Here is an 18,716-nt window from a genome sequence, read left to right as displayed (position 1 = left end):
GCAAACAACTTCTTTTAGCTCCTCTAGGCCTTGGCACATACTATCTTTCCCCTCTTAGAACACTCTTCATCTAACTCCCATTCAACCCTGCTTTATCTGCTTAAATGTCACTTCCTCCAGGAAGGCTTCCAGAATTTCCAAGTTCAGGTTTTGTATTACTTCCATCTGTTTTCAAGACATCCCATTCTCCCCCCAAACACAGCACTTATCATATCATTTGGAATAGTTTCCTTAATTCTCTCCTGCCACCCGTACTCTATGTTTCAGGAGAGCAGAGACCATGTCTTCCTTGTTCATTGTTGCACCAGAAAAATCTAGCACAGTCCCAGGCACAGAGTAAAACTTTCTGAATAGGTCTGGCACATGACAGGTGCCAAAAAATATTTGTGGAAATGAAAAGGAAAGAAGAACCAAAACAGTGCTCAAAACAAGGTGCAGTGTAACTTGTCTAAACTGACAGGACACAGTCCAGAGAGGGAACGAGTGACCAGGTTTGACATTCTTCAGCTTCCCGCCTGAGCCACCCTGTGGAACACAGAATGGACCCACCTCCAAACTCCAGAAACCATGGAGACAGCTTTCAATAAAAAGAACACAAACTACTATATGGGTAGTGTCACTGTGAAAATAATTCATAATCCATGAACTGACTCAGAGTTATCCTGAATAATTTAGCAGCAAGCCCACCAAGTCTAGTAACAAATTTCTACGATTTGGCTACAGTACAGACAGGCTGTATCAGGACAGGTTAACTGCAGAGTCAAACAGCACAATAAAGTCCAGTCAGGTCTGGCAGCTCTCCTTCAAGTGGTGACTCAGGGACTTCTAGTCATCAGGGGGAGAAGGTATGCAGGGAGGACAGAGAGAATACGGGAGCTCACACCTGATATTTAACCACCTCAGCCCTGAAGTGAACACATCCCTCCCTCTGCTGATAACTCGTCTTGTCACACGAGACCCACAGGGCTCCAGGGCAGGGGGCTTGCTAATGGAGCTCCCGGCTGGGTATCTGTTTCCCAACCCTGCTCTACACCATGGAAGGGGCCCACGGGTCTTTGGGGGTCAGCTAGCAGCCTCTGCCACACTGCCATAAGGGTTATTTTGTTTTAGGAAACTGAAGTGATCTGACAAGCGTTGGGGATCCTATCAGTACAGCTACAGTACCTTCATCATGTCAAATGGAGATAGAGTCAAAGATGGACATTGCTATCCCTTCTCACAGGCACCTCTACAATATTCTCGGCCCTAGCTGGTTTCCCTTTCTCCAAATTCACCCTGCTCCACCCTTAGCCTTCACTTCCAATTGATCATACTGAGTAACTGCTCTAAATTCAAACCTGCCCCCTTTAAGGCACCTTAGTGGCCTCTGGCACCTTTAGGATGAAGTGTAGACTCCTCAGCAGGGCATAAAAGGCCCACCAGGTTCTGGCTTCCACTTCCCCCCAGCCTCATCTCCCTACATTCCCTTCTCCTGCTCTATGCTCCACACTACCTGCAGCCCCACAAGGCACTAGGCCCCTTCATGCCTATGCTTGGGCCATGACCCTTTCTGGGACACTCTCTCCCCTTCTCCCGGGGAGCACCTGTGCTGTCCTTCCAGATCCAGCTCAAGTGTCTCTTCCTCTGTGAAGACTTCTTTGAATCCACCTCCCCCACAACCACAGTTAGACATTTTGTCCTTTGAGCCACCACCTGTCTTTATACATACATTGAGTATCACACTTGTCACATGACACTACACTAACTTGCTTCTATATCTGTCTTACCTATTCTATGAGACCACAAACTCCTTCAGTTCAGGGACCAACTCTTTTCATCACCATTTTCAGAGGCTGACGTGATACCCAACATGTACTAGGAACTCAATATATGTTTGATGAATGAATTACCAGATACATGCAAAGGAATCACAAGTCATGTAGAGCGAATCTTGAGAGGCAACATTCTTTTGTTGCTTATGGAAGCCAACAGATAAAGATAATATTTCCAAGCTAAGAAATATGCCTCTGGGGCCTCTAATTTCAATGCAGCTTGTGACCAGAAAAATTCATGACCAAGTTCATTCGGATTTCAGATTGGGCTTAGGAATCAAAACAGTACTTTCTCATTTATGCTGATCCTTTTTTACATGTTCATAAACTTAAAACCAAGCATGTGGAACTGACTCAGACACCCAAATGGGATAGCAAGCAGGAGCAAGCTCCTGTCCAATGAGAAATCATCCCAGTAGGGCACAGATGCCAAGCTGAACAACTTTTTATGGATGAAGATGAATTCAAATTAAAAAAAAAATTTTAATGTTTACTTATTTTTAAGAGAGACAGAGCATGAACGGGGGAGGGTCGGGGGGGGGGGGGGGGGGGGACACAGAATCCGAAGCAGTCTCCAGGCTCTGAGCTGTCAGCACAGAGCCCAACGCGGGGCTCAAACCCAGAAACCATGAGATTATAACCTGAGCCAAAGTCAGATGCTTAACTGACTGAGCCACACAGGCACCCCCAATTTTTTTAATTTCCTCTTTATAATAAGAACCAGATAAAAACAGGTAAGCTGGTTTTATTAAAGAACTTTTTAGAAAATAAGCTGAATAGTAACACTTTTTCTCAATTAAAAAGTTAATACTTACACCAAAAATAAAAATTTCTAAGTATCAGATGATAATGAATTAATATAACTTTTCCTAACCTGCCTATTAAATCTTTTATCTAAATCCTATGTCAAATTTCAATGCTTGCGTTTAACTATGTATTTGCAGTCTCGTCCTTTCATGGCTCAGACCTGGCAATTTTATAACCAGGAAGATGTAGGAAATACCATTGATTGGGATGTAATAATATGTAGCAGGTACTATGTGAGATGCTTTACATACATATCATCTTTTTAAATGTCCCTAACAACCAGATCCCTGAGTGGCTCAGTTGGTTAACCATCTGACTCTGGCTCAGGTCATGGTTTCACGGTTCGTGAGTTTGAGCCCCGTGTTGGGTTCTGTGCTGACAGCTCTGAGCCTGGAGCCTGCTTTGGATTCTGTGTCTCCCTCTCTGTCTGCCCCTCCCCTGCTCATGCTCTGTCTCTCTCTCTCTCTCTCTCTCAAAAATAAATCAATGTTAAAAAAATTTTTTAAATAAATAAAAAATGTCCCTAACAGCCTCCTAAGGAAGTGCACTGGACCCTCGATGGGTTTTACCCTGCCCAACATCCAGCCTCCTGTACACATTTAAGGAATTCCCTGTCCTGTGAGTCTCTCACTGCAGGCACTCTGTCTCCCTCTACAAAGACTGGAAAGCCAGGTACTCACTTTCCAAGACCCCCTTACAACTGGAAGTTAGCAAGAGGCCCTGGGCCAGACTATCAGACAGACTGACCCAGACTTGAGTCAGAAGCTAGTAACCCAGAGAGGCAGGGACTTATAAAGAATCGCTAATTAAATTCTTACCTATGGTCACATGGAATCGGGAACCCCCTGAAGGGAAGATCTGAGGGACAAAGAGCCACAGACCAATAGGAACAGTATACGGAATTCAAGACTGTGGAATGCAGTGGTTTCTTCTAATGTCCCTGCACAGAACAAAGACAAATTCTTACCTTTTACCCCTACAACATGCACTGAAATCCAAGACTTTATATAACTTAAAAAAATAAAGCTCTCTTATGTATATTCTCTCTCTCTCTCTCTCTCTCACACACACACACACACACACCCTCAAAAGTTTGATTCTGTGGGTCACCAAATTAACTGTTAAATCCACACCCTCGCAGGATCTTTTGTGTGAAATTTAGGGTACTGAGGAGAAAGAATTTAACCCCGAGTACTGGAACTGGGAAACACGCCAGCATTTGGCTGACTCAGAACACTCAAAACCTCACTGAGTCTTATCAGCCACTCCCTCCTTGTCCCTTGAAATGCTTTCAGCGTCCCTGACGACCTGCACCTGGAGGGAGGCACAGCAAGGGAAGCCAGTTCATCACCCACTCCACCCACAAACAACACTCCTTGTCTCTGAGCCTCTAATGAGGGCAGATCTCAGATGCCCTAAAAGAGCCCATTCTAAGGCCAGTCTCCTGCGCTGCCAGGGAAACTGGCTTTATGCTTGGTCCAGTGTTGTCTGTGATGATCGGTCCCGCATATCGACAGGAAAGAGGGATGCGGCCACGTAATGAGGCTGGGAACAGGCCGGCTAGATCCCGGAGATCTTGGGGTAACTTCCAGTCCTCCCTGGGGTAGGAGTGAGATCATTTAAAATTATAGAAAGTATGGTTGCATTAGGTTGTGTGGGAGGAACTTATTCCTTCAAAAGGGTAAATACAGGAAAAAGGACTTAGGTGGAAGTTGGACCACCGAAGGCATGGACTCAAGCGGCTGCTTTTGTTTGGCCACCTGGCATCTGAGCCCCCTTCTCATGTTTGGAAATTTCCCATTTCCCAGTCTTAAAAAGAGTTTTGGTGGATGGAAGAACCCACCTCTCACTATAGCAGCTGAAATACTACACAGACTTCCCCTGACTCCTTCACCCCTAGGGAACAGCAGATGACCTAAGTTCTGGAAGCAGACACACCTTACCCCACTGAATGAGAAACCAGAAACAGACTGTAGAGAATCCACTGTATCAGCAGGCAGGAGCAGCGCTGAGTTCCAGCAGCTAGTGGCGCCAACTAGCGGCCAGCACCCAACCGCCGGACACTGTTACTCCCAGTCCATGGGACCAGCTGTGTGACTCTGGCTGTGCTTCCACTTTGGTCCCAGCAGCTGCCTGACCTGCCTTGTTCATGTGTATTTTCCTTTCTTGAGATGAGGTTAGCTCTCCAATACCTTTCTAGCAAATTCTTTTTCTGCTTAAGTGTACAAGTAAATGTGTAGTTGGTTTGTTGTTAGACACTAAGAACTCTGGCTGAGACAAGTGGATGTTATCGCATTATAGAAATCAAAACTTAGAGAGGTTCAGTGACCCACAAAACAAGACATCCAAATAGTGGCAGGATTCTGTCTCTCATCTGTTTTCCATTCTGGCACACAGCAATACCCAGAACTGGAATGTTTCCCTCTGCGGAGGAACACCACTCCAATCAGAGATGCTGTTATACTAACGTGGAGAAAAGTCATTCACAACATTTTAATGGGACATTAGGAAAAATCATTTTTTTCCAGAAACATTTCCCAAATTCTGCTTATCAGAATCCACCACAAGAGTGGAACGCATTGAAATACAACACTTCCACCTTCTTTAAAACAAAATCTGTTTCCTTTCTCTGCCACAGCATGCCAGAAAAGTCCCCAAGAAAGCTAAAAGAAAGTCAAGGGAAAGCATCTTTTTCCTCCTGCTATACAGTGGAAACAATCTTTTGAATAATTAATTGACTAAAGGTACAGAGCTCCGGGAGGCTCAGGTTCCTGTCTATCATTAAACAATTGTGGGTGGGGCACCAGCTCCAAATCAACAGGCCCAGCCCTTTCACAAGAACTTGGAGTTGGCCTGATGATGGTTTTTGAATAAACAGCAGCCTGCCTCTTCCTCCCAGAGATCTCTGGACAGCTGGTGCCTGGCACAGAGTGGGCACCCAATAAACACCTACTAAATGAATTCATCTTCGTCATTCCTATACTAAGAGTTCAAAGCCATCTAACTTGGAGTTCAGACCCTAAGGACATAGAGGATCTGAAAAACAAATTCTTTTTTTGTTTTGTTTTCTGTCTTCCTTCATTTCTTTGCCCAATTTCCATTCCCTGATGTTCGTTAGTGCTGAAGACAAGCTGGGAGCAAATTAAACATGACCAACAGAGCCAGACTTTCTAAAGTATCCCTAGAAAAGCAGAGAATTCCATGGGACAGGGATGAAAAGTTCTGGCCCAGAAGGGAGGGTGTTGTCACCGCTGCTGAGGGCTCTCAGAGAACAAATACTAATAGAATTAAACATGCTCTTTTCTCATCCCTGAAATAAAAGAAAGGCAAGATCCTACATCCTCAGTTCCAGGACTCCCCTCTACCTACTGTGGGGGCTGGTGGTGGTGGTGGTGGTGGTAATAGTTTATATTAGATAAATATTCTCATCCTGTCCAGGATCAGTATTTAGTGACTCTGAAGAGAAACCAAAGCACCACTTTGCACCACAAGCTCCCACTTCGGCTTCTTATCTTTTTTTTTTAAGCTTTTTTTTTTGAGACAGAGAAAGAGACAGAAAAAGACAGAGTGAGAGAGTGGGGGAGAGCAGAGAGAGAGGGAGAGAGAATCCCAAGCAGGCTCCACGCTATGAGCACAGAGCTCAATGTGGGGCTCGAACCCACAAACCATGAGATAATGACCTGAGCCAAGATCAACAGTCTGACTGACACTCAACCGACCAGAGCCACCCAGATGACCCAGTTCAGCTTCTTACCTTTAAAAAACAACAACAGGGGCGCCTGGGTGGCTCAGTCGGTTAAGCGGCCGACTTCGGCTCAGGTCACGATCTCGCGGTCCGTGAGTTCGAGCCCCGCGTCGGGCTCTGTGCTGACAGCTCGGAGCCTGGAGCCTGTTTCAGATTCTGTGTCTCCCTCTCTCTGACCCTCCCCCATTCATGCTCTGTCTCTCTCTGTCTTAAAAATAAATAAAAACGTTAAAAAAAAAATTTAAAAAACAACAACAAAAAACTACCTGGAGGCACAGGGTAGGCAGAGTAATCCCTTTCTCCCCTGTGCCCCCAGGTTCTCACCCTAATCCTTGGAACCTGTGAATCCTATGTGGCAAGAGACTTTGCAGATGGGATTAAGGGCCTCAAATTGGGGAGATTATCCTGGATTGTCTGGGTGGGCCCAATCTTATCACGTTAGTCCTTAAAAGCAGAGAAATTGCCCTGGCATTGGAGAAGACTTGTGAGACTACATCCGACTTCTGACCTCCAGAACGGTAAGATCTACAACACCCAAGCCTCCACTTGAGAGTTGTCACTCTCTGCCTGTTCACGTTCATTTTAGGAACAAGTACACAGACAACCCAAGGGAAGTGAGCCTGCTTTTGTTGTTGCTATTTGTTTTCTCATTTGTTTCCCTGACCAACTATAAAAGTCCCTGCCTGACTCTCTGGAGTGACTGCTAGCATCTTCTTTCCTGTGTGAAATTCCTCCGGACTGAGTGGGCCACTGAACTGCGGTGGCGGGCAGGTCAGTATCTGAACTAATAATGAATGGCCCGGCAGTTTCTCCTCCACGAATCACAGAATGTTGGAGCTAGTTGGAGCCTTGAGATCATCTATTCCAGTCTTATTTTACAGTAGGAAACAGATGCCCAGAGAGTTAAAAAGACTTCCCGAGAAAACAAAAAAACACTGATGCCCGGCCCCTGCCCCCAGAGATGCTGATTCGATTGTTCTGTGGTAGGGCCTAAGTGTCCATTATTTTTCAAAGCCCTCCTTTCTCATGGGACTTTGAAATTTGGCCTACTCTCAACACATACTGAATTCTACTTAAAGGTCCAGACTAACGATAATTAATTTCCAGTATCACAGAGACCAATACCTGTTTTATTCCTGGTCACTATAAGCTTTCATTCGATGCAAAGCAAAAACATTTCTGCATGTTCTTCCCTGAAAGTTCTCATTTTCCCTGTCCTTGTTTACCTTCTGAGAGAGAACCTTATGTGACTCCATTTCCTTCCCTGGGTCCTACGCTGTCAGTGTTTCTTTTTCCTCTCCATGCCTTGGGAACCGAAGTCTCCCCCCAGACCTCAATCCCAACAGCCGACAGACCTCTCCATGGTGCTCCCCACATGCCTTCATGAACCACCTTGGGCCTGGCGTGTGGACAGGTTGCCTCCATGCTGTGCTCAGGCCAACAGGAAGTTGCTGGTTCCTCCAAATCAGCAGTCATGCACGGAAAAAATGCTATTTGCAGATGCTTTGATTTTTAAGATTAATACTTCTTTTATTAAAGTTCAATTTAAAGGGTACCTGGGTGGCTCAATCAGTTAGGTGTCTGACTTCGGTTCAGGTCATGATCTCACAGTTCATGGGTTCAAGCCCCACATCGGGCTCTGTGCTGACAGCTCAGAGCCTGGAGCCTGCTTCAGATTCTGTGTCTCCCTCTCTATGCCCCTCCCTGGCTCACACTCTCTCCATCTCTCTCTCAAAAATAAATGAACATTAAAAAAATTTTTTTTAAGTTAAATTAAAAAATCCAGTATTTCCAGTGTAAATCTAGTTATTAACCAAGTGCAATTCAACAATCACTTTTCGAAGTGCCTTCACAAATTAATTTATTGCTATTAAATATTTAAATACTGACTTTGAAGATTTAGTATATTATAATTCTCTTTTTAATTCTTTTTCTGATTAAGACCTTCCATTTGGGTCTCAAGTCACATTCTTGATGGTATCATGATGCCAATTCATCAGATCCTGCTCACAACATGGAATCACACTGTAAACTTTTATACTATTGCATGATTTGGGTTGACCGAATTCTGTATCTCTCTCATCATTTCCTTCCTTGGCAGGGCCGTAACTCACATTTTTAAATAGCACCCTTTGTATTTTACATGGTTCTCCTGTTTTTTTGTTTTTTTGTTTTTGGCTCCACAGTTTTCAGGCTCTGTGCTAATGACCCCCCACCATATACTAATAGCACCCCACACCAATGCCTGATCTCTTCCCCAGTTTCTGACCTCCTTGGCCTGTCCTAACATCCCTACATGGACCAAATTCCAGTGCTGAGACCCGACCTCTGCACTGTTGCTCTTGTCTTCTCCCCTTCCTGAATGTTCTCTCCCCTTCTCCACCCATCCTTCAAGGCTCAAGTCAAATCCCATCTTCCTTCACCACAGCCCCTCAGGATTTCTCTCTTCTCCACACATGTACTGCCCATTGCTGCTGCCTCATGTTATTGCCTGTTAGTTTTTCCTGCTTTTTGTTTTCCCTCATCTATATCAGAAACTCTTAGAAAACAAGAGTTGTGTTTTAGAGGGTTTGTATCCCTGTTTATAGCCTAGCATAGGCATGATAGCATGGGCATGACAGCAACTCAATAAATGATTGCAAGGGTAGGTGACTTTCATTAGCATGTGATTCCCAGGTGTCTAATTCTGCTCCTGCCCAGTGTGCTGTGGGTAGTCAGTGATGACTGAGCAGTAGTAATCCAGGCTAACCACTTGAGGCTATGGCACATTCTATCAGCATGTAATTGTGCTTCTCAGCTTGCTTGATGCAGAATTACTGACTTCAACCAGCTAGTAAAGTCCAGAGAAGTCATATCTGGTTCAGATTTTCCATCCTGAAATTATGATGCCTATAGTTATCCGAACACTTCTATCTGAAAAATATACCCCTGTGTGTTTAACTCTTGCTAAAAAGAAAATGCTGCATAATATCCTTCAGCAAACCTTACTTATGGACAATGAGTATGTGGAAACAGGGAACAGGAGAAGCAGCTCATAAAAACCCTTTTGCTAGCTTTAGTTGTGTCAAGACATACAGGAAGACAGACCTTATTTTTACAAGAACTAAGTTTGCGGTTTCTTGATATATAGAGATAGATAGATAGATAGATAGATAGATAGATATGCAAAGGGGTATCCATAGCTCCTTGTATCCAGAGGAAGGAAATCAGAAAAAAATGTCCACATGACAAATGAACCAAGTACAACCAAACCGCAGACCCGAGATGTCTCTCTGATTTATTGCAGGAACCAGGGGAGTCTCCCAACCCAACTATTGGTCTGACAGTTTCAATTGACAGCAGTTGCCCTCTCCCCACCCAGCCAAGAGGATGACTCATCCCCCGTTCCCTGGGCCAAGTGTTTGACAAAATACTCTACATCGCCATGGGAACAGCCCAGTATCTGCTTTCACGTGGGTGTGGTTAGACTAAGTACCGCTGCCCTCCCCCTCTTTTTTGTACCTCTTTGACCAGTTATAAATTTGAAACATTAATCACAGGAAAAGGCCATTTGACACATGCCAGAAGAGAGCTGTCACACAGCAGTGCAAGAAGCAAAGAGGAAAAGAGAGATCCAAAATGACACAATTAACTTTTTAACTGCCACTCTTCATCATATGTCTCTGATGTCACTTTAGTTACACACAATACTGAACTACACCTGTGGATCATGATGGTAGGTACTGAGGTCTGACAATGAGGTACTCTTAATGCTCACACATCACTTATTATTATTCCTATTTTACAGATGAAGTAAAGAAGACTGCACAACTGGTAAGTAGCAGAGCCAGGATTCACTCAGGCAATCTGACTCCAGGGACCCACACTCGACTGCTGTATCTGATTGCATCAGGTTAAAGACAGAAAGATCCTCCTACATTGTTTGCATGGGGGTTTTGTTTGTTTTTGCCAACTGAAGTTAGACCATATCAAGGCTTTAAAAACTAAAACAGGAGGGATTTCTAATTTGACAGCTAACTGCTAAGTAAGCAAAAAACTGATGAAGTGCCATAGGAGAGACCCAGCTACTAGGATAGAGATGCCCCACTCACAGATTCATGGAGAAAGTTCCGTGTTTGGTGCCAATCAGCCCCAATTCCTCCTTACAGCTGACTGCTTTACTCTCCTTCACAGCCACACATTCTGCCCACTTAGGTCAGGGGACTCACAGATCCTACCCCCCCGCCCCCAACAAGGGGCCGGTGGGGGTAGGGAGGGTTCTGCCAGGGATGGGTCAACACAAGTGTACCACCATTGCTAGAAACACAATTCACAGACCCTATCCCCCTGACAGAGGGCCATCAGGGACACCCAGGACAGCCTCATGCCCTGAAGAAGTGTCCCCATTTTCCAGAACACCCTCTCAGTTGTCTGAACTCAAAGAGGGCTATCAGCTCTGGGTCCAGAGCCATTATTTGAGAGGAAGATGAAAATGGAGGCAATGACTACAGTCATTTAATGCAAAGCTGAGAGTGGAGGTTTGGATGCACATAAATTCAAAAGCAAACTGAGAATTACAAGTAACCACTTTTTTGGGCACTGGAGTTAAGTATCATGCTGGCTAGCAGTTTTCTTAGGTCTAATTCAGGTCATTAAAGGTAATATGAAATTCCTCTGGGCTTATAGCATTATGCTGTCGTGATACTGTAGGGCCAAGGCAGGCCGCCCCAAAATGAGCCACTTTGGCACAAAGGTTATTTGGAGTTAAAAAGCAATCAAAACCCAGCAGGCTCAGGAAAAGCTCTTCACCTCCCCCACAACTGTCTGAAAAGAATTTGGACGGAGGACCTGCTCCAGGAAGAGAGCTGTCACCATAGATAACTACACCGTACCACGAACTAGGTACAGGGAGGAACCTGGCAAGGCCTGTCTGATCCAAGTCTTCTGTGTCCCATTGTTTCTGAGTGGCCCAGCAAACATCTACTCTTTTCTTTTTTTTTTTTTTAATGTTTATTTATTTTTGAGAGAGAGAGAGAGAGAGAGACAGAGGGCAAGCAGGGGAGGGACAGACAGAGAGGAAGACACAGAATCCGAAGCAAGCTCCAGGCTCTGAACTGTCAGTAAAGAGCCCGACACGGGGCTCGAACTCACAAACCGTGAGATCGTGACCTGAGCCGAAGTCAGATGCTCAACCAACTGAGCCACCCAGGCACCCCAATGTTTACTCTTTTTTACCTTCCTGGGAATTGCATTCCTTCCCTTTGAAGTTCAAGACCCTACCTCCAGCTCCTTAACTCTGGACAATATATGTATCTCCTTTTGCCTGTTTTTAGAATTTCCATGTCTGTGTGGATTTCCTATACCTACAAGATTAAATTTGATTTTTTTTTTCTGTTAATCTGTATCATGTCAATTTGATTCTTAGTCCATCGAGAAGGACCTAGAAGGGGACAGGAATTTCTTGCTCCCAACACTACAAAAATTTCGTGCCACAATAAGCCAGTGTTGCAAGTATGGCCAACGTGTTAGGCCTGCCTCGGAGAGGTCAGCAAAATGTGATTGTCAGAAACCCATCTCATCCTCAGAGGAGTGTGGAGCATGCAGGAAGGCTGCCTGGGACTATCCCTCACCTCTGTGGTTGACTAGCTGTGGAACTGGGCAAGTTACTTTCCTTCTCTGTCCCTCAGTAGGCCCACTCATAAAAAGGGGACAGTAATAGCTCCTACCTCTTAGGGTTGTTACGAAGATCAAAGAAACTAATTCATGCCAAATGCCTGTAACAGTTCCTGGGACATCCTGCCACATATTTCAGCCTTGGCCATTCCTGTGGTGCCTGGCTGGCTCAGTCATAAGAGCGGCAGTTCTTGATCTCGGGGTAGTGAGTTCAAGCCCCACACTGGTGTAGCAATTATGTAAATACATAAACTTAAAAAAAAATCTGTCATTCAGTTGAGCTCACTGTATATCCACATGAGCTCAGCCTGCCTGCTGAAATATGGTATGCAGGGAAGTCAATTTGCTTGCTAATTGGGAGGCTACTATGTAAAAAAGCCTTATTTACCTAACTGAAGAGTTTCGAGTAACTTATCCAAGGTCAAAGATCAAGTACATGGCGGGGAATTGTTCTGGGGCAGCCAGGCACTCCAGCTGAGGGGTGGGACTCCACTGACCCCTCAGACCTAATACACTAGGATCCTACCGAGTCCACGTCTCAGACTACGGGTTCTAACACATAAAATTCAGAGTGGTCACACTGTATGTTGACCGTTTAGTGAAGGACAGCAGTGATAGAATTTTGCCAATAAATATCTAAAAGGAGCAATGTCTGGGGCACCTGGATGGCTCAGTCGGTTGATCGTCCAGCTTCAGCTCAGGTCATGGTCTCATGGTTCATGAGTTTGAGACCCGCGTCGGGCTCTCATTTGCAGAGTCTGCTTTGGATCCTCGGTCTCCCTCTCTCTGTGTCCCTCCCTCACTCTCTCTCTCAAAAATAAGATATAAACATACATACATACATACATACATATATACATACATGGAGCGATTTCAAAGCTACTGTGAAGCAATTTCATGCCATGGATTCAAATGATTGCAAATTTTGCAAAATTTGGCAAAAAGAATGTTATGAGTGGATGCCAAACATAAGGGAAGAGTGAGGGAAAGGTAAAGCACAGAGGACTACTGGATTTTTGTTTATCTGTGATAGTAGTGAGAACTACAGACTGTAAAAGAGGTGAAAAAATCTGTATGGACTTTTACCAAAGCCAGTTTTAATTTTTTAAAAAGTGCTTACAACAGTGCATAGTTACCAGGCAACTGTAACCAAGTTACAACATCAGTGGTGAAAATATGACACACACACATACTCATGATCTTTCCAACAAAGGGCCCCTGACTCATTTTCACCAGTCCTCAATATCATTGCTCACAGATCTGCAGCAGCCATGATATCATCATTTCTTCCAGTGAGCCAGAGGGAAAGAAGCAGTGTGTGTGTGTGTGTGCGTGTGTGCATGTGTGTGTGTGTGTGTGCGCGCGCGCGCATGAGAGAGAGAGACAGACAGAGAGACAGAGAGAGAGAAATGGGGCGGGGCAGGGCAGCAAGAAAGAGAGTCAAATGATCTTCATCACTTTCCCCAGCAGCAGGCTTAGTTTAGGACACTGATAAATTTTAGGAGAATCATGATGTACTTTGAGGGAACTGATTGAAGACTACCTTCAACCATAAGGCAGTGTGGGTGCAGTGTTTACTCACATGGACTCTGGCACCAGACTGCCTAAGTTTGAATTCCAATTTCTTTACTTCCTTGCTATGTTTTCATGGATGAGTTGTCTAACCTTGATAAGTTTCAATTCCTCCATCTGTAAATGGGGGATAATAATAGACCCTACACTGTAAAGTTGTTGTAAGGATTAAATCAGTTAAAACAGATTGAATGTTTAGAACAGGGGGGTGGCACATAATTAGTACTCAACAAATGTCAACTTTATTATCTCTCCCAATGAAAATCAGAGGTAACTCAAAAATGCTAACCCTTTTGACCAGTGATTCTCAACAAGGATGAGTCACCTCTAAAAAGTGGGGGAATTTACAAGTGTGTTTTGGTTGTCACAAGAATTGGCAGGCACAGGGAGCACTCCATGGGTGGGGTCAGGGTTAAGGTTAGATGTTCTACAACCCATAGGTCAGTGCAACGGTGAGCTGCCTCAGGTCCTACACAACATTATGTATCCTCCCAGCCTTCATGTAGGTCAAAATTTTGTCTATGACTATCTGAACCTAGAGCCCAATTCCATTTTATGTCTAAATGCAAAGCAGTTTTCCCACACCTTGAACATTACTGAATTTTACAGGAATGCAACTGGCATGTAAATCAAGTAAACTTCAGTTGTTTAGAACCTTTCCAAGAATTGTTCACATTTTGTAAAATGAGGTTAACTAACAACAAATTTGAGTCACCAACATAACATACCTGTATCAGCCAGTAACTGTACTATTGCCATCACGGTGATTTCTACGTGTACTTGCAAGATTCTTATTCCATCATATGTCTTCCAAGGTAGCTATGCCTGAGCAATCAGATGCTGGAATCGGTATATTTTATTATAAATTACTACCCTGTCATTTCCCCTTTATACGACTGTTTGGGTATTAGATTGGTTTTTTAAATTATATAACTAGACCACAATCAAGGGTCAGGAGACCCCTCACTCCACAAAAGACTTGCTGTACGATGTTATAAGAATCAGTAATCTTTCTGGGCCTCCAGTGTCCTCATTCAGATAACAAATATTTACGGAACACCTGCTACTAACCAGAGTGTGGGCTGAGCTTTATCAGGTCAATGGAACATTGTCCTTGGTCTCAAGGAGATTCTCGGTCACTCTGAAAGAGAAGAGAGGTGACTAGATGCTGAGGTCTCATTCAGCTTTAACAGTCTACGAATCTATGAATCTAAATAGAATTTAATGTTTACTACCTTTTAGGTACATGAGTGAGGTTCCCTGAGCTCACAAATTTTGTTATATCGCAGGAAACAGTTATTTGAAAAGTTTCTCCAAAACAGTAAATCACAATCTTTATTTATCTCAGTTCAAAGCATGTCTGTGAAACTTTCCTTTTTTCCCCCCAAACTAAGGTACAAGTATTGTTATCACTTTCAATTCCATTTAATTTTAATTCAGTGTCCCCTCCCTCTAAAAAGTCAGTGAGCACCTACTGGCCCTCTCTTCTCTCAGCAGTAATTATTTATTTTATCATACTGATGCTGCTGTTATCTTTACATGTACAGAGGCAATTTTAAATGAGTATATTTTAAGGCAAATTTAAGGTTTTTAAAAATAAGAGAGGGGCGCCTGGGTGGCTCAGTCGGTTAAGCGGCCGACTTCAGCTCAGGTCACGATCCCGCGGTCCGTGAGTTTGAGCCCCGCGTCAGGCTCTGGGCTGATGGCTCAGAGCCTGGAGCCTGCTTCCGATTCTGTGTCTCCCTCTCTCTCTGCCCCTCCCCCGTTCATGCTCTGTCTCTCTCTGTCTCAAAAATAAATAAAACGTTAAAAAAAAAATTAAAAAAAAAATAAGAGAAATAATCTTAAGGGAGGGATAGAAGCATAGGGAAGAGAGTCACAAAGAATACGGAACTTAGGTAAGAAGCACAATGTAATTATGGTGGACAGGATCAGGAAGAAAGTTAAAAGACAACACAAAAACAAAACAATTTTTAAAGAAAAGGAAGAGCAACGTGGTAGGAAAACAGCAGGGAGGAGAGCGAGACACATCCTCTTTGTTTTATTCTTGCCCCCAACAGCTGATACAGTGCCCCTTGGCTTCTCTCTGAACTGTGCCAAAGGCAAAGGAGCACCAGGGTCAATGGGCCTCTGATGCCCCCTGCAGGTCCTCAAAGCAACTTGCTTTCCCTTTTTTAAAATAGGACTGATGGCCCGTTATTTAACCTGTATAGAGAAACCTAGGTCCCACAAGGAGACAGAGCAAAGCCAAGTTTCCACAGTGTATATTTCTGCGATGACATCAAGATTATGCTGTGGCATTCCTCGTATTAATGAAATGAGAGATTTCACCTGGATTTATCCAAGACCTGTAGTGTAGTTAGTTGTGATTTAGTTAAAATGCATGAAATTTGTCAGAAAGACTGGGTTTGAATTCCTGCTCTATAACTTATTAGTTTTGTAATCCTGGGAAAGCTAATTGATCTCTTAGAGCTGCCTCCTCACCTTTAGAATGGACATATCAAGGCAGACCTCATAGGGTTGCTGTGAAGAATTAAATGTGGCATTATGGGTATAAAGTGCCTCATTCAGTGTCTAGTACCTGGTAGCTCTCATCACCTCATTCCAAAGAGAAAAAATACATTAAGAGCTCTAGATCTCTGGTGATACCAGAAGTCAAGGAAATGTAAATAACTGTCATGTTCTTTATATTCTCTCTCTCTCTCCCTTTCTCCCCTATTCCTCCACGCTGAAGCTCATTGCAGCTCCTGTGGTTTCTGATCCGGAGTGAGAAATCCCACAGGCAGAGCCCATGTTTCCTGAGCTGCCGCTCCCCTGTGAGGACTATCCTCACTGTAACTCGAACCTCATTTCCCAGGAGGATCCTTAGAACTCCCAGTACTTCATTCTCGTAGCCCTAGAAACTTGGAGGAGCATGCACCTACAGACTTGTCCCACAACAGATGTTTGTGCCTAGAAACCTGCTGTCTCTGACCTTAATCCCACTCAGGGGAGGACACAGACACTGTTCATTAGCTGACGCTCTTACCGTGTCTGCTGTACAGTACTACTTGGCAGAGCACCAAACAGCAACAATCCAAAAGCCATCCGCTCTTCTATGCCGTACGATTTGATGGCGACAAATTTTGCAGGCCAGGTTTCCAGATCTAGGACGGGTATTCCTAGCGGTCAATTTTGAGCTAGTCTGCATCACTAAACATACTTCATTGCCCTCCAGGCACATTTAGTCCTGCTATGGATGTAAGAACTGGAGAAAGAGGAAGGGAGTATCTTATCCTTCTTTTCACAGAAGAAGAAACAGTCCCAAGATCTCATTTTATAGATCTGTTGCCTCTTCTGTACCCAATTCGGAAACCAAAAAGGTTTAACAATTTATCACTGTGTAAGGCTCAGCAGACTAAGTTTTAAAGTTTTGCTAAGCCCTTAGTAAGACAGTAGTCATCAGTTAAAGGGACAAACTATTAGGTACTGAGACAGACAATACTGATCAGCTAATTGAGGAAAATTAGTCACAAGTATATAGGGAAATAAAGATGTATAAAATCTTCCTAATGACTCAAAAGATGTTTATAAATAACCAAAAATTTTACCTACTGACCACAAATTGAGAAGATTTAGGATAAAAGTCAATGGAAGGTACAGATAATTGTCTAAAAACACTTGTAGGCAGAACAGAAGGTCCCCCAAAATGTCCACATTGTAGTCTCCAGAATCTATGAATGCTACCTCATGGGGCAAAAGGGATTTTGCCAGATGTGATTAAATTAAGGAACTTTAAATGAGATTATCCTCAATTGTCTGTGTCGGCCCAACGTACTCACAAGGGTCCTTAAATGTGAAGAGGGAGGCGGAAGAATCCAAGGTGGTATCAGGACAGAAGCAGAGGCTGGAGTGATACCGTTGCAGGCTGGGGCCTAGAACCAAGAACTGAGGGTGCCCTCTAGAGGCTGGAAAAAGCAAGGAAACCGACTCTGTCCTAAATCCTCCAACCCTGCTGACACCTCAGATTTTAGCCCCATGAGATCCATTTTGAGCTTCTGACCTCCAGAACTATGTTTGCACTATTTTAAGCCACTAAGTTTGTGGTGATTTGTCAGAAGCAATAGGAAACTAATACATGTTATTTTGGCTATTTCAGGTTAATGTGCAGTTTTGGTAAGAACATACTCAACAAAATTGTCAACAAATTCTATGATGTTCCTTTTGTGTGTACTCAATGTATCACAAGGTATTTTCAGAAGACATGAAAGGAAAAAAAAATTAATACATAAATGGAAGGCAGAGTTACTACAGCCTAATTGGACGTATTAAAACCACAAACTTTATGGAACGTATACCTGCAAACAGTTCCACACAAAGGCACAAAAAGGGGTAATAAACTACAGAAATCTGGTGTTTATTCTTAATGCATTCTTCACAAGCTGGCAAGATGTCAGTGGACTATTAACTATGCTTAAAGCCCACCTCTCCTCATCCAGAACAGTAGCCTAAAAACTGAGATTTTTAATTTCTCAAACGAAAGAAAGTGGCATACATCTGACATCTGACATCTGACAAGTGGCATACATCTGACAGTGGCATACATCTGCTAAGAAGCAAACAGAGCCACAATGTTGGTGTTACTTCTCAGTATCTATCAAAAATTTTTTTAACGTTTATTTACTTTTGAGGGAATGAGAGAGACAGAGCACCAGCAGGGGAGGGGCAGAGACAGAGAAGGAGACACAGAATCTGAAGCAGGCTCCGGGCTCTGAGCTGTCAGCACAGAGCCCGATGCAGGGCTTGAACCCACAAGCTGTGAGATCACGACCTGAGCCGAGGTCAGACACTTAACCAACTGAGCCACCCAGGCGCCCCTCTATCAAAATTTTTTTGGAGGATTATCTGAAGTATATGTAAGTTGCAATACATTTTTCTCTGAAATAGGCCAGACTGTCAGAAAGCTATATACCTGTATTTTATTTTTTTGCCTCCCCTACTGGGTCTCTCTGTTACCCTTGAATTTCTTTCCTTGGACTAGGGTACCATCAGCTTATGTTGAGGGACATTACATGGTAGAGTCCTGTGAGGCTTTTTCCTATCCATACAGTCAGGATGTCATCGAGAGTGTTATTCACTGCATTATATAG

The 18,716-nt window shown here is 43.8% G+C and overlaps 1 pseudogene; it reads right to left on the bottom strand.

Moving 5' to 3' along the window:
• Window positions 1-18,716, bottom strand: part of LOC122228731 — a 68,527-nt pseudogene that overhangs the window by 34,745 nt on the left and 15,066 nt on the right.

This window comes from Panthera leo, chromosome C1 (genome assembly GCF_018350215.1).
Source record: "Panthera leo isolate Ple1 chromosome C1, P.leo_Ple1_pat1.1, whole genome shotgun sequence".
Taxonomy (NCBI): domain Eukaryota; kingdom Metazoa; phylum Chordata; class Mammalia; order Carnivora; family Felidae; genus Panthera; species Panthera leo.
The sequence above is the reverse complement of the archived record's forward strand: the minus strand, read 5'-3'. Positions and strand labels throughout refer to the sequence as shown.